The sequence below is a fragment of the Choloepus didactylus genome, chromosome 14 (genome assembly GCF_015220235.1).
Source record: "Choloepus didactylus isolate mChoDid1 chromosome 14, mChoDid1.pri, whole genome shotgun sequence".
NCBI classification, from domain to species: Eukaryota; Metazoa; Chordata; class Mammalia; order Pilosa; family Megalonychidae; genus Choloepus; species Choloepus didactylus.
In genome coordinates this window covers 41802729-41820074 of record NC_051320.1, presented here as the reverse complement: position 1 = coordinate 41820074, position 17346 = coordinate 41802729, and positions in this window count along the sequence as shown.

Sequence of the window (17346 nt, the reverse complement as noted above, 5' to 3'; positions counted from 1 at the left end):
TCACACTGGGTTGTCTGGGGCAGCTCTGGGCTATGGGGCTGGCGATGGGCAGGAGTGTTTCCTGTCCACCAGGATGGTGGCTGTGAGCGGACACCCCCCTTTTCTTGGGAAGTTGTGTTGTTTAGTGAATTTTCTCAGCCACTGGATTATTGCCTTTTGTCTCAGAGCTCTCTTATTTCTGCTCTTGACTTGACGTGCCCAAATTTCAATTCTTTGAAGCTTTCTGTATTGAGCTTCTTAGAGTAATTGTTTTAGAAAAAGCAAAAAGGATTTAAAAAAAAAAAAAAAAAAAAAAAAAAAAAAAAAAAAAAAAAAGGCCCTCCTCAGAGATCTAATGGGTTATTGAAATGCTAATAGACAAAGCAACCAGGGCCATTAAGGAAAGGTGCCCTGGGCAGAGAGATCAGCCTTGCTTCAGGATTTGCATATGCGCCTCAAGGCCTGATCTCCGCCCTACCCCTTTCTGTGTTCACCAGAACTCCAAAAATCCTCTGCTTTTACTTTGGAGCTTCTCGTGTTGTTTTCCTTCTATGCCCGTCTCCTCTCTGCTGGGCTGGCTGCTCTCAGAGTCTCTGGTGTCTGGCCTCAGTCTATCTATGGTTGGAGTTTGAATCAGTAGAATGAGTTTCCGATGAGAGCAGCCACTGCAATTCTCCCTTCTCCTTCCTGGAGCTGACAGCCCCTCCTCCCCCGGGACTGAGCCTGGCAGGGAGGGGCGCGGGTCCCCTGGCCGCAAAAACTTACAGATTTCGCTGATCTCAGCAGTTCCACGTTTTCATGAGTGTTGTATGAAGTATGCCCAAAGACAGATTGCTCTGTGGTGTCCAGTCCACGCAGTTCCTGGCTTTTTACCTACTTTCCTGGAGGAGTAACTAAAACATACAGCTCACCAGTCTGCCATCTTGCCCCGCCTCCCCTGTAAATGTCTTTTAATGTCTGACCTAAGAGTGGACGGCTCAATTCTCATATCTACTTCTGCATTCAATCTTCTACAATATACTGTTCTAGTTTAGGTATATGAAGAACATTTGGTCTTACAGATACATAATTGGAAAGCAGAGGAATATTTTCAAAGCCTTTTCAGATAACAGTGGATACATTTGTGTTAAATCTATAATTAAAACAACTATCTGAAAGTCTGAAGATTAGGCTAGAGAAGCTATACTTTAACAGAGGCCTTTGAGGACCAGAGGAAGATCTGGGATAGAACATCCCCTCCCATTCCAGAAAGCTATGTAAAGCGTCCCAACCCCCTGCCACATACCTCACCTCACACCACTACTGGTCATAAGATGAGATCAAGGGGAAAACTGCAAATCTTGCACTGACTGACACTAAATTCTGAATTGTTTCATTAACAATCAGAAGTATCTGGAATTGAATGTGGTCGGCTGGTGTTTTTTCTGGTTTCATATAGTATACCCTTTCTAGCATGCCTACTTCTCTGAGCCTTTTGATCCCTGCCTCCACTACTTGGTCATGGAAGATCTGCCATCTTTACTTTGTTTAACATGGCCATCACTTTTTGCAAGCTTCTAGGAGCTACCCCAGAACCTTCATTTAGGACCCTGGCCAAGTTGTTAAGTCTTGTGTCATGGAAGAATGTCCCATATTGACAAATTCACCTTTATCCAGTTATTCTAACTCTCTTAATCCAACAATCTCTGGATACACTCACTTTTTCAGTTTCTGCTGGGACATATTAGCCAGGTCCTGTAGCAACTTTAGCATATAATCTCTTTCATCCATTAGCAGGCTTAGCAATTATACAATACAGTTATGGTGAAATTTGATGCTAATTTTTTATCTGGTAGTCAGGGAGGTAGAGGCAGATCTCAAGAAGGGCAACATGGCCTTGAAGGCAATTGCCTCCTTTGAGGCCTCCATATGGTCTTCAAGCAAGATGGAGGGGGCTTGGTGGGGAGCTCTACCTTCCAATAACAGAGAGTGGGTTAGTTCTGCAAGCCCGGAGGGCCCAAGGGAATCTGAAGAGTCTTGGTTCCTAAATGCATCTACCCAGATATCACCATTACAAATTCCAAGGTCCCATTCCTTCCCTATCAGAGCCCTGTCTTTGCCTTAGACTTGCCTAGGTTAAGAATTTTGCATTTGGCGGGGGAAGGGGGGGTGGGTTCTGCTACTTTACAAATCAAATCCTGTACCTGATCTTTAGAGTTCCATTACAGGATGAGGTTCTTTTTGAATACAACCAAGAAGGTCTCTGATTTACTTTAAATTGTTGATTAATAAATCTGACTTTTTTTTTCCCAGTGAATCAATGGCATTTAACAACTCATTCCACAGTCCTTATATTTGCTATTTCTCTAATATTTCTCAAGTGTCCAAAACATTGCACCAACCTTAGCATGCATTTACACTTCTATAGTTTGCCAGAAGTGAAAGTCCTGGCAATTGCACAGCTACAGTAAGTCACTGACTATGAATACTTCACTTATCACCAGTCATATGTTCTCATTGCCTTCCAGCTGATCCAGAATCCTATCCTCAGAGTCTGCTTCCTAGGACCACTTTCTAAGGCTACCTTAGAAGCAGCGCCTGAGATCAGGGTTCTTGTTGAGTGATTTATTGGAGGAGTGCACTCAGAATAAGGGGAAGGAAGGAAGCAGACTAGGGAAGCAGATAAAAAAGCTAAGCAAAATTGTGGTCTCATCTTCAGGCTAGCTTGGTCTCCCATAGGGGAGCTTTAGAGCAGAATTTGCACCATAGTTAATCTCTCTTTTATTAGAATCCTTCCAGGCAAGGTGGCTCCCATTTGACTGAGGACAATTCTCTAGAGAACTGTGAATTGTCATCAGCCGGTGCCAAGAATTAAAATAGTTTCTGGTAAGTATATGCACAAATGCATAGAAAGCACAATACTGTTGAAACCAAATGTTGTTTTTTCTATGCATTGCAATTTTTTTCAAAGTTCATCATATTTGAAAACTCCCTCTGCCTCTCCATTTACCATTTTTTCTATTCTGCTTTGCTTTTATGAGTACTACTGCAAATAAACCAGGCAAACCAAATGTGTTATTCTATAAACATTGGAAGTCTTTTTTTTTTTTTCACATTGGCCATTTTCTCCAAAATATTCTTATCAACTGACGCAAACACTTCCACTCTGGAAGAGCTCCATGAGTAACATCTAACAAATAAAAATCATTTAAATCTCTTTTTCTCTCTCACTGCTCCCAACCTGTCCTTTCCTCTTTTTTCCTCCATTTCCTCTTTCCATTTCCATCTCTCTTCCATTTCTTTTTTCCTTTCCCACACTCCCTTCTTCCTTCTCGTTCTTCCTTCTTTCCTTTTTCCTTCTGTCCCTGTAACTTTCAGTCTCTCTTTTACTTGGTTCATTTTATGGTGCAATGTAGCTATTTTCCATATATATAGTTTTTTTTTTTTCAGATTTTTTTCTTTTCTGGCACTTTCTGTCTTTGCATTAGACAGTATCTCATTAATTTAGAAGTTCTTGTCAGCATACTGGAACAGATTCAATAGCTGGAGACTTTCTAGACTTTCAACTTATAAATAATTTTTCTGAATATGTCTCCCGGTGAGCCAGCATCTGCTGGCTGTTGCAATTGTGAATTTTTAGACTAAATCAAAAGGAAGGGGTAAGAAAAGATAAGATAACTCACTTTTATCATATAGAAAGTCTTGTCCATAATTAAATAAAATCAATACCCTGTATTTTGATGCAATGGTACTAACCAAATAACTAAGAAATCTCCAGATTCTAAAGAATAAAAAGCTCTAAATATTATTATTTGATATGTTATATGTCTTAAAATTGCTAAATAGGGAAACTTCTATTTCTAGGAAAACCATATAGCAGTATCTTTCCCTATTTCTCTTGGTAAGTACAACCAAAAACCCTGGACATTATATTTAAAATAAGCACGGTAACTCTGAAAGGTGGAGGTAAAAGGGCAGACCAAAGAGGGACATCAAGACCCAAAGAACAACAAAGTGGTGACTTCTCTGGGTTTTCCTTTTGCATGATACATCTCAGCCTGGATAATGGAGAAGCTGACAACCTAGAAATGCTAATGGTCTCATACAAAAAAAAACTTAAAGAAAAGAAAAGCTCTCTCTCAAGCCAAAGGATCAGGAAAGGAACAGCCTAGCAAGGCAGAACACTTTTAGACAATACCTGCTCTACTTCAGCCAAACGCCACATAAAAAACTGGCCCCAACCCCTCCTTCAGCAAAGGCCAAGTGAACAGACTGGACTTCTGCCCTTTCCAGGCTGTAACAAGGTGCCCCAACCACCATCACTCCCTTTCTTGAAAAGCTAGAACTTTAATCCTCTGTGGGTGGTAAAGAGGCCCCCTCTTCACTCTGTCAGTGGAGACCATGTGGGGAGCCTGGACTTCACGGCCACCAGGCAGTAGTGAGGCACTCACCCTCTCCCCGTGAGGTGTTTTCAGAGGAGACCTAGTGGAGAGTCAGGACTTTAATCACCACTCAGTGGCAATAAGGCCACCCCACCCACACTGTCGGTGAGGGCCACACAGGGAGTAATAATGAGCTATCTCTCTGCCTCCCAGCTCCGGCTGTATCCACTGAGGCTTAGTAGATAGCCTGAACCCTGATTCCTACCCATCAGCAATGAGGAGCCCCTCCCCCTCTAAGTGGCAACAGAAATCGAGTGGAGAACCTGGACTTCCAGTCCCCACTGGCAATTACAAAGAGGCACTTCCCTCCACTTATCCAAACAGTGTCAGAAGAGGCCCGCTAAAACACAAAAATTTAAATAAGCTTCAGAGTCTCATAACATAATATGCAAAATGTCCAGGTTGAATAAAAAATCACTCATCATACCAAGAGATGGCACAGATGTTAGAAAATTATCTGATAAGGATTTAAAGCAGCCATCAAAAAAATGCTTCAACAGGCAGTTATGAATACACTTGAAACAAATGAAAAAAATAGAAAATATCAGAAAAGAAATAGAAAGTCACAGTAGAGAAGTAGAAGGAGAACCAAATGAAAATTTTAGAAATAAAAATGATAATATCTGAAATAAAAGAAAAAAAAAAACCCTTCAATGGACAGGCTCAAAAGCAAAATGGAGAAAACAGAAGAATTATTAAACTTGAAGCTAGAATAGACTAATAATTTGAATAATGAGGAAGTAGACTGAAAAAATATTGCAGAGCCTCATGGATATGTGGGAGTATAATAAAAGATCTAAATTCTGTGTCATCAGCATCCCAGAAAGAGGGTGGGGCTGAAAAAGTATTCAAAGAAATCATGGTTGGAAACCTGCCAAACTGGGGGAGGTGGGGGGTAGGGGGTGGGGGAAATGAGCCTATTGATTCAAGAAACTGAGTGAACTCCAAACAGGATAAATCCTAAGAAATCCACACCAAGATACATCATATCAAACCTCTGACAACTGAAGACAAAGAAAAAATCTTAAAAACTAGAGAGAAATAATGCATTATCTACAGCGGAAAATACAGTCCAAATGAAAGAGAATTTCTCATTAGAATAATAGAGGCCAGAAAGAAGTAGGACAACATTTGTCGAGGGCTGAAAGAAAAGAAATGTCAACCCAGAATTCTATATCCAGTGAAAATAGCTTTCAGGAATAAAGGGAAAATCAAGACATTCTTAGATACAGGTAAACCAGGAGAATTTGTCACCAGCAGACCTACCCTACAATAATAGCTAACAGCAGTTCTTGACACAGAAAGGAAATGGTAAAAGAAAGTGTCTTTGAACATCAGGAAGGAAGAAAGGACACAAAATGGGCACAAACATGGGTAAATACAACAGACTTTTCTTTTCCTTTGAGTTTTCTACATTACATTTGATGGTTGAATCAAAAAGAATAAAACTGACTGATACGGTTTCAATGTACATAGAGGAAATATTTAAGATAATTATATTATAAACGGCAGAGGGTAAGGGAGTTGAAAGGAATGTAAGATTTATATACTTCACTTCAACTGGTCAAATGCCAATACCAGTAGACTTAGATAATTTGTGCATATATAATACCTAGAACAAGTAATAAAAACCTATACAAAGAGATACACTAAAAAATGCAATAGCTAAATAAAAATGGAATTCTAAAAAATATTCAAGTAACCCCAAGGAAGATGGAAAATAAAAACAAAAACAGAGAAGTGAAAAAAGAACAAACAGAAAATAGAAATAAAGCCTTAACATATCAATAACTGCATTAAGTGTATTTTATCTAAATACACGAATTAAAAAAGAAAGATTGGCAGAGTAAATTTTTTAAAAATGACTGAACTATATTCTATATATAAGACATTCATTTCAAATATAATGATATATATATAGGTCAAAAAGAAAAGGAGGAAAAAATATGCCATGCAAAAATTAATTTTAAAAAAGCAGGAGTGGTTATATTAATATTAGAGAAAGCAGACTTCAGACTAAAGAAAAAAAGAAAACGACCAGGGACAGAGTGGGACATTGTATAATGATAAAAAGGTCAATCCACCAAAAAGACATAGCAATCCCAAATGTGTATGCACAAAACAACAAAGCTGCAAAATACGGGAAGCAAAATTGGTAGTGAAAGGAGAAACAGACAATTCCACAATTATAGTTAGAGCCTTCAATACACGTCTCAAGAATTGATAGAACAGCTGGTCAGAAAATCTGCAAGGATACTGAAGAACTCAACGATACCATCAACCAAAAGGATCTAATCAACATTTACAGAAAACTCCATCCAACAGTAACAGAATACACATTTTTTTCAAGTGTCCATGGTATATATACCATGCTAGACCATATTCTGGGCCATAAAATAAATTTCAACAAATTTAAAAGAATTGAAATTGTACAGAATATGTTCTCTGACCACAATGGAATCAAACCAAAAATCAGTGACAGGAAGATATCAGGAAGATCTCCAATACTTGTAAAATAAACAACATATTTCCAAATAATCCGTGGGTCGAAGAGGAAGTCTCAAGGGAAACAAAATGTACATTGAACTGAATAAAATAAAAATGCAACATATCAATATTTGTGGGACACAGCTAAAGCAGTGCTGAGAGGGATATTTGTACTACTAACTACTTACATTAGAGAAGAAGTCTCAAATCAATAGCCCAAGCTCCCACTTCAAGAACTTTGAAAAATGAAGCGCAAAATAAACCCAAAGTAAACAAAAGGAAGGGTAAAATAAACATAGTGGCAGAAATCAATGAAATTGAAAACAGAAAAGGAATAAAAATAAAGAACTGGTCCTTAGAAAAGTTAAATAAAATTGTTAAACCTCTAGCAAGACTGACAAATTAAAAAAAGAAGACACAAATTACCAGCAGTAGGAATGAAACATGGGATATCACCACAGACCCTGCAGACATCAAAAGGATAATAAGGAGCAACTCTGTGCACATAAATTTGACCTCTTAGATGAAATGGATCAATTCCTCAAAAAGTATGAATGACTAAAAATCATCCAATATAAAACAGAAATTTGGAATAGCTTGATAAGAATTATGTAAATACCCCCCACAAAAGTAATTTCCATACCCTGACAGTGTCATTGGAGAATTCTACCAAACATTAAAAGAATAATTGACACCAATTCTACAAATTCTCTTCCAGAAGAAAAGAAGAGGGCGGAACTCTTTCTAACACATTCTGCAAAAAAGAAAACTACAGACTAATATCCCCTATGAATATAGATACTAAAATGATAAACAAATACAATTTAGCATTATATGAAACAATTATGCACCATGACCAAATGGGGTTTATTCCAGTTATGCAAAGCTGGTTCAATATTAGAAGAAAATCAATCAGTGTAATCCACTATATTTACAGACTAAAGAAAAAAAATCACATGATCATATTACTGCACACACACAAAAAAACATTTGACACAATTCAACACACATTCATGTAAAAATTCTCAGAAAACTAGGAATAGAGAGGAATTTTCTCAACTTGATAAGGAATACCAGCAGCTAACATCATACTTAATGGTGAAAGACTGAATGCTTTCTCCCTGAGAATGGGAATAAGGCAAGGGTGTTTGCTTGCACCATTGCTATTCAACTCAGTACTGGATGTTCTAGCCTGTTCAGAAAGGCCCCCATTTTTTTTTTTTATTTCTTTCAAAAAGAAAGAAATAAAATTGTCCTTCTTTGCAAATGACATGATTGTCTTTATAGATTACCCCAAGTAATCTACATAAAAAAAAATCCTCCTAGAACTGGTAAGTGAGCTCAGCCAGGTTGTAGGATACAAGATAAACATACAAAAATCAATATATTTTTATATACTAGCAAGGAACTCATGGAAATTAAAATTAAAAACACAATGCTGTATATAATCACTCAAAAATATGCTTAGGTACTTATCTAACAAAGAATATTCAACATTTATATGCTGCAAACTATAAAACACTGATGAAAGAATTCAAAGAAAGTCTAAATAAATGTAGAGAAATACTACTGTGTTTATGGATTGAAAGACTTGATAAAGGTTTAATGGGAGAAAATACTTGCAAATCACATATCTGACAAAGGCTCATATCTAGAATATATAAAGTCAACATTAAAAGTACAAACAATCCAGTTTGAAAATAGGCAAAAGACATGAAGAGATACTTCACTAAAGTTCAACATTACTAGCCATTAGGGAAATGCAAATTAACACCACAACACATATAGTAGAACAGATTTTTAAAAGTAGTGACAATACCAAATGCTGGTGAGGATTCAGAGAAACTAGATCTCTCATATATTCTGATAGGAATGTAAAATGGTACAGCCACTTGGGAAAATAATCTAGTAGTTTCTTGAAAACCTAAACATACAGTTACCACATAATCCAGCAATAGCTCTCCTGAAAAATGAAAACTTATGTTCACACAAAAATTGTACACAATTGTTCACAGCAGCATTATTTGTAATAGCTAGAAACTGGAAACAACCAAAATGTCCCTCAATAGGTTAACAAACTGAGGTACATTCATTCCATGGAATACTGCTTAACAATAAACAGGAATGAACTACTGATATGATAGTCACAAGAACTTGGATGGATTTCAAGGACATTATGCTAAGTGAAAAAAGCCAGTCTCAATAGGTCACACATCGCATGTTTCCATTCATATATTTATATAACATTCTATAAATGACAAAAACATAGAGATGGAAAACAGATTAGTGGTTGTCAAGGTTAGAGATAGGGTGTGTGTGAATATGTGTGGCTATAAAGGGGTAGCGTGAGAGAGATCTTTGTGGTGATAGAACCATTCTGTACCTTGATTGTGGTGGTTTCACAAATTTACACCTGATAAAAGTGATACAGAACTATACACATACATTGTACCAATGTCAAATTCCTGGCTATATTATACTATATGATAGTTATGCAAAATGTAACTATTGAGGGAAACTTGGGAAAGGGAACAAGGGACCTTGTATTACTATCTTTGCAACTATTTGTACATCTATAATTATTTCAAAATAAAAAGTTAAAAACATTGATAAACAGAATCAGGAAAAATGTTTAGTGATAATCCAAACTCACTGCTTGGTAGACTTAATTACCTCACTGTTTGAAGAGCTCCATCTTAAATAGGAATTAGAAGGGGGTTGAAAAAAGATCTCTCTTCAGTGAGTTAGGAAATCTGACTTCACAGGTTAACCCATATGTTCAAGGGAAATGTTTTCAAACATTTAATTTTAAATCATTTGTAGATGTATCCTTTTATTCCCAAGTTGCAAATTATTAAAACACACACACACACATACACCCAGAACAGTCTTCAGCATCTTCAGGTAGCCCCATCTTCTATCAATGACTTACTGATTAATGTGTACCATTAATTGAAGTTGGCAGGAACTAATACTTCCAAAGATTATGGAGAGATTCAAGGTTTACCAGCCTCTTGTCATTGCTCTCTAATTCCTGTGTTTTAAGTTTAGTAGTTCCTTCAGTTTTCACTCTTGGTCAAAGTTTGGTAGTGGTTGTGGCAGCTGATAGTCTTGCCTGGATGTCCAAGAAGAGTATAGGTATTGGAAATAGACTAAAATGTGTGTACAACCTGCCTCTGCGGCTTACTCATTGTATGGCTTTTGAGCCAATTAGCTTCTCTGAGACTGAATTCTTCAACTGTAAAATGGGTTTAATAATCTTTGCCTCATAGAGCTGTACTATAGCTAGCTTCTATGATGAAGCACCTAGACCAGAGCCTAGCTTTAACCAGTGGTTAGTCACCCCAGCCCCAGCCCCAACCTTTCCCCCACCTTTGCTTCATAAGGAAGACTTAGAAAGGAATCAGAACTCACTGCTACACATGCCAAACTTACCTTTGGCAACAGTTCAGTCAATTTTGCTCCAGGAGTACCACTACCCTTTCCCCCTTCCCTTCATCCCGGTACTTCTAGAGTCTCTACCATATGATCAGGAAATAGGTGGACTACTGGATGGGAGGATGGAAGCTATTTTGAAAGGAAGCATGTACTTCTCCTGCTTATTCATTCATTTCCCCTTGGAATAGTAAAATGTTTCTAAACTCACAAAAGAGCATACCTTTCTTGGTACACTAGGTATTTTATATAATTTTTCTACTCAGGTTCATTTGTTGCATGGAGCAGAAGCCCACTCAAGCTAGCTTAAAAAGATGTGGCTGTGGGGATCGTTGTAAAGATGCACATGCAGGGAAAGAGGAACCAGAAAGCTCGGCACAACTTGACCTTCTTTCTATACCTCAGTTTCCTTCTCCTATCCACGCTGCTGGCTTCCTTACCCTCTAATATATGAATTTTCTGCTTCCTCATAATCTTGTTTTCCCATGGTACAGACTCAGACTCCAGAACAAAAAGTACTGATACAATGTTTAAGAGGTACCATCAAGGATAAGCAAATAAATTACTTTGGCCGTTCATAAAAAGGAATGCTCATTTCCATCTGGAGAAGGCTCCATGGAGAAGGTGGCAATTTGAGCTGGATCTTGAAAAATGATCTTGAAGAGATCATTTTAGGCATTGTAAACAATATAAGTAATGCTATGGAGACAGAAAGAACAGGGTGTGCGCTGAAATTGGCTTTTAGTTCAAGGTGCTATTGTATAGAGCATCTGCAAGGTCATGAAAACGGCTGAGATCATCAAAGGAGGTGCACGAGGCAGGAGACAGAAAGGGAGATGACATAAGGCTGGGGAATGCCTACTCTTGGGGACACGTGAGAGGAGAGGATTCAGTCAGGAAGCTGGAAAATTATGTTCATAGAGGACATAATCAGTTTATTTCCATAAAGAAGGTATGGTTAAGACAGTCCCTTGCCACAGAGAAACTGAAGAGGTTCAAAAGTGAGGAGGGCATTTTTGAACTGTTTTGAGATTACTCATGTTCTCTGAAAAGGGAAGGAGAAGGAAGCCAGATTGCATGGATTTAGGGTAACAAATGGTGGGAAAAGGGAGCTATTTTTGTGACATTTGTGATGAAAGAAAGGCACGATAGGATGGCAATTTGAGGAGAGAGCAGAACGAAGAAAACTTCCATAATAACAGAAAATCTTTCTGCCTGCAATCGGAGCCAATTTCTACTTCTAGATGGGGAAGAATGCAAGTCAACGCCATTCCCCCTAGGGACAGTTTTAGAAAAGTTGTTAACAGGCAAGTTATCCTCCAGTCCCTTCCCTACTACTGGTATTTTAGGAGGAACAGATCTGACAGAGGGAGCTGCAGTTGGAGAAAATGTCAATGTTCGTTGTGGGCCTGGGTAGCATTTTGGGTTCAAAATAAGATGGTTTCCTGTTCAAGGATAATTTAAAGGCAATTTGGATTGAGGTACATAAAAGGCATTTATTCTATTGTCCTTTAGGTTCAAGCTCAAAGGGTAGATGATAATGGATTTTTATCACCCTTTATTAGCATAAACACTGTCTTATTTCTTTCTTACCAAGTTCACTTCCCTATGAGTAAAAAATAAAGTTATCAGGAGCATAGAGATAATCTAAACAGATACCTCCCAGCCCCCCCCCCCTTTTTTTTTTGCTTCTAGGTTCCTTTCTCTTTAGTATATTAACAATAATAACAATTTAATAGTAATAACAATTTATTAAACTTCTACTATTTTCCAAGGACATTAATTATATTCATATATAACCCTTACACAAATTCTACAAGATAGATATTATCTCATTTCACTTTAAAGAAATTGAGGCTTAAAGAATTGGATTAAATTGCCCCAGCTTAACCTGCTAATAAATTGTAGAGACCAGAATTTCCTGTTCTCATTGTCTATGTTGACCAGATTTTTTTTTAAATTTTTAACGCATTTTTTAATTGTTAACTTTAACATATATACATAACAGTGATAACTTTCAAAGTACAATTTAACAAGCAGTTAGAGAGCAAATTTCAAAGAATATCATGGGTCACAGTTCCACTTCAGCTATTTCCATTATTGTAAAATATAACATACTTACAGAAAGTTGTTAACTTTCTATGTACAGCTCAACAAGCAGTTATATAAGTAATTTCAAAAATTGTTATGAGTTACAGTTCCACAGTTTCAGTTTTTTCCTTATTATGAAATACAGGGTATATACAGAAAGGTGAAGACTTGCAAAGCACAATTCAATGAATTTTCTATAGAGCAAATTTCAAAAGATGTTATAGGTTACAGTTGCACTATGTCATTTACCTCCTTCCAGCTATTCCAACACCCCAGCATCTAAAATACATACATATTTTTATATAAAGTTTCAGTAGTCATAGACCTTTGTTAAATCTTATCTTGTTTGTTGCTACCCCTTCCTCTCACCTAATCTCTTTCTCCTTCCTCAGGGATAATCTAGGAAATGAGCACCCCAACTTGTTCATATTGAAAGGGTTTGTCAACAGCATGGGGAGGAGGCTGCATCTGATTGTTGATCTTAAAGAGGCTGTTGCCTCTGGGTTTTAGAACCTGTCTGACATAGGACCACTCTGGTGCATTTAAGATTCTGAGAGATAAAACTTAGTAAGTGAATATTTTTATAGAGTCTCAGGTTGGGACCTAGGTATTTGGGGACTACTTTAGGTAAGGGCATGGCACACTGTGGCTAATTAGGATGTGTAGCTACAGCTTGCATAAGAGAAACCTCCCAGATAGCCTCTCGACTACTTGGGATCGCTCAGCCACTGTGACCTCAGCTTGTTACCTTTTTGCCCCCGCTGTTGGTCAAGGCATTTTCAATCCCCCCTGCCAGGGCCAGGGTCATTCCTGGGAATTGTGTCCACGTTGTCAGGGAGATTCATTCCCATGGGAGTCATGTCCTTCGTGGGGGGTGGGAGGTGGGGGTTAATGAATTTATTTGCCGAGTTGGGCTTAGAGACAGAAAGGCCACATCTGAGCATATGTTGACTAGATTTTTAAAACCAAAAATTGGAACCCAGAGTGTGACAACAGGACATAATATTTGAAATCGGTTTTCCATTTCATGAAAAATCTGTGATACTTGTCTGTAGCATTAATGTCTATTTCCTTTACATTGCAAAGCAAACACCTTTTTCAGAAGTCTTAACTAATAAGAAATGCTTATTTTTTTCATGGTTCTTCTTTTTTATTTTCTTATTAAGGAAAACTGAAGAACCCCAGTAAGATAATTCCAAACTATATAATTAATGACAGTTCACCTGAGGATGGTAATTTTTTTTTCTTTTTGGTTATGATTTTCTCCCCAAACTTTTCTGAGCCAATGGAAGGCCTCTGTTCATATTTGATAGCAAATAGCTAAAAGAAAAATGAGTTTATCTCTCATTCATAAAGTGTCATTGAATTACTGATGAGTGTTTTTCATTGTTCTATATGTAGAGGACACTGTATTTATACAATTTCTGCAATTATAATTATCTATCATAAAGGAGGAACCGAAGCTGTTTTGGAGGAAAATAATCTGTTTCCTTAAATACAATTATACATCTTTAATAATATGGAAATTCCTTTCACTGCTAAAATTGAAGTTTCATAGTAATGATTTGACTGAAGTTTCTGATTCCTTTTTCATGATCCATTTTCATCAGACTTTTCCTAAGCACCATATGATAGTGCTACCTTCTCTCAAAACTTTGTAAGGATTTGTGATTCATAGTTCTTAATTGGAAATAAAGGGTGTTTGCTATTAAAAGAATATGTACTGGAGATTAGTTGAAACACATGCCAATAAAGAAACAATACATAATATTCTTATGGGTACTTATTTGTAACGTCATTTTAAAAAATGAACCCTGAAAATCATGAACATTGGATAGAGCAGTATTTTAGAGTTCCTGTTGAAGTACAGAAGGTAGGCAAAGAATAAGAAGATGGAATACAAAAATTACAAAGAGAAAAAAATGTTAGGCAGGAGTAAAATAGCAAAGGAAGATGAGGAAATTTGGAAAGGAACAAGATCTAGAGAAGTTGGAATTCAGTAATTTCCTAAAGAAAACACTTGCCTTCTACAAACACTGAGAACAAATTCCTTTTGAGTACATGACTACTGCTTCTTTGGTGAATGTTTCAGAGGTGTGAGAAAGTTTAAAGTGAGGCTCTATCTTAGTTTGCCAGAGCTGGTTTGGCTTAAACAACAAGCATTTATTGGCTTAGGGTTTCTTGAGGATAGAGGCCCAAAATCAAGGCGTTGGCAAGACCACACTTTCAACCCAAAGACTAGTGTTCTGATACTGGTTTATTGTAATCCTTGGGGTTCCTTGACTTGCATCTCTGCCTCCGATCACGTGACATTCTCTCTTTCCTTGTGTCTGCTCTTCTGGTTTTCCCACTGACTTCCAGCTTTTCCCTGTGGCCTTCTTCAACTCCTGGCTTCTGTTTTTCTTTTCTCTTTATAAGGCCTCCAGTAATACATATTCAGACCCACCCTCATTCAATTGGGCCATACCTTAGCTAAAAATAAATCTTCAAGCGGTCCTATTTACAATGGGCTCACATCCACAGGAATACAGATCAAGATTATGTGGGGGTCCAGGGGTGTAAATCTCCCTGGCAACATGGAAAATGACTCCTGGGGAGGAATCTAGACCTGGCATCGTGGGATGGAGAACATCTTCTTGACCAAAAGAGGGATGTGAAAGGAAATGGAATAAGTTTCAGTGGCAGAGAGGTTCCAAAAGGAGCTGAGAAGTCACTCTGGTGGGCACTCTTATGCACAATATAGACAACCCTTTTTATGTTCTAAAGAATTGGAATAGCTAGCAGTAAATACCTGAAACTATCAAACTACAACCCAGAACCCTTGAATCTTGAAGACGATTGTATAACAATGTAGCTTATGAGGGGTGACAATGTGATTGAGAAAGCCATATGGACCACACTCCCCTTTGTCCAGTGTATGGATGGATGAGTAGAAAAACCGGGGCAAAAAAAAAAAAAAAAAAAAAAAGGCACCCAGTGTTCTTTTTCACTTTAGTTGTTCTTTTTCAGTTTAATTTTTATTCTTATTACTTTCATGTGTGTGGTAATGAAAATGTTCAAAAATTGATTTTGATGATGAATGCACAACTATATAATGGTACTGTGAACAATTGACTGTATGCTTTGTATGACTGCATGGTATGTGAGTATATCTCAATAAAATTGAATTAAGAAAAAAAAAGATTATGTGGGGGGTATATAATTCAATATACCACAGGCACTAATAATGGTTCTTGGTTTTACTTCAGTTCTTAAATTATGCAAATGGTAGATGTTGACTTTTAAAGATCTAGCCATTCTAGGGACATGTTAACTAGACAAAAGCAGGATTGGTTTTTCTGGTAACAAAATTTAAAGACATTTATGTATGAACAAATAATGATCAATTAATTTCAAGGTGAAGTATGAGTGTATTGTGAATATTAAATAATTTTAACATAGTCATAGTACAAGAGTTTTATTCAGATGTGGAAACACTATAAAATATACCAAATAAAATAAAATTATGACCTGATTTACTTTTATTTAAAATGTCTACTCTAAGAATGGACATAATTTCATTTTTAAAAGTTTGAAGTATACCCTTTGATTCTACTTCTAGATGTTTGTTAATTCCTAATCTTTATTGATTGCCTACTGTGCCAGTTTGAATGTATTATGTCCTCCAAAATGCCATTATCTTTGATGTAATCTTGAGTGGGCAGACATATCAGTGTTGATTAGATTGTGATTCTTCGAGTGTTTCCATGGAGATGTGACCCACCCAACTGTAGGTGATAACTCTGGATAGTTTCCATGGAGATGTGGCCCCGCCCATTCAGCACGGGCCTTGATTAGTTTACTAGAGCACTATATAAGCTCAGACAGAAGGAGTGAGCTTGCTACAGCCAAGAGGGACACTTTGAAGAAAGCCCAGGAGCTGAGAGAGAAGCTGCAGCTTACAGAGACATTTTGGAGACGGCCGTTGAAAGCAGACTTTTGCTTTGTAGAAGCTAAGAGAGGACAAATACCCCAAGTGCAACTAAGAGTGACATTTTGAGGAACTGCGGCCTAGAGAGGAATGTTCTGGGAGAAAGCCATTCTGAAACCAGAACTTTGAAGCAGACGCCACCCATGTGCCTTCCCAGCTAACAGAGGTTTTCCGGACACCACTGGCCATCCTCCAGTGAAGGTACCCAATTGTTGATGCATTACCTTGGACACTTTATGGCCTCAAGACAATAAATGTGTAACCAAATAAACCCCCTTTTATAAAAGCCAATCCATTTTTGGTGTTTTGTATTCCAGCAGCATTAGCAAATTGGAACACCTACTATATGTGAGACTGTTTTCCGGGCACTGGGGATCTAAAAGTGAAAAAAATAGAACAGAATCTTTTTTTTCAAAGAACTTACATTTTAGCAGGCAGAGAGTGACAATAAATAGTAAATATATAAATAAGTAAATTATTCAGTGTCTTAAAAGATTCAAGTGCTATGCCAAAACAACAACAACAACAACAAAAAGAGCAAGGATGGGGGTTCAGGGAAAAGACAGTGTAGCCTGCAGCTTCAAATGGAGTGGTCAGGATACGTTACATTGAGAAGGTGACATCTGAGATAAGACTTCAGGGAGGCAAGAGGGGTAGCCATGTGAGACTTCTGGGAGGAGCATTCCAGACAGAGCAAAGAGCCAGTGCCAATTACCTAAGGCAGGAACGGGCCTTGCATTTTTGAGGAACAGCAAGAAAGTAAGTGTGGATAGAGCAGTGAAAATAAGAAATGAGAAGACAATAAGTAATAAGGAAATAACCAGAGGTGCACAAAGAATTATGTACATTGATGTTCAATAGTGGGAACTATTGAATAAATTAGAATATCACCATATGATGGAATGTCATGCACGTCATGCTTATGAAGTACATTTAATGATAATAAAATGCTCATAACAATAG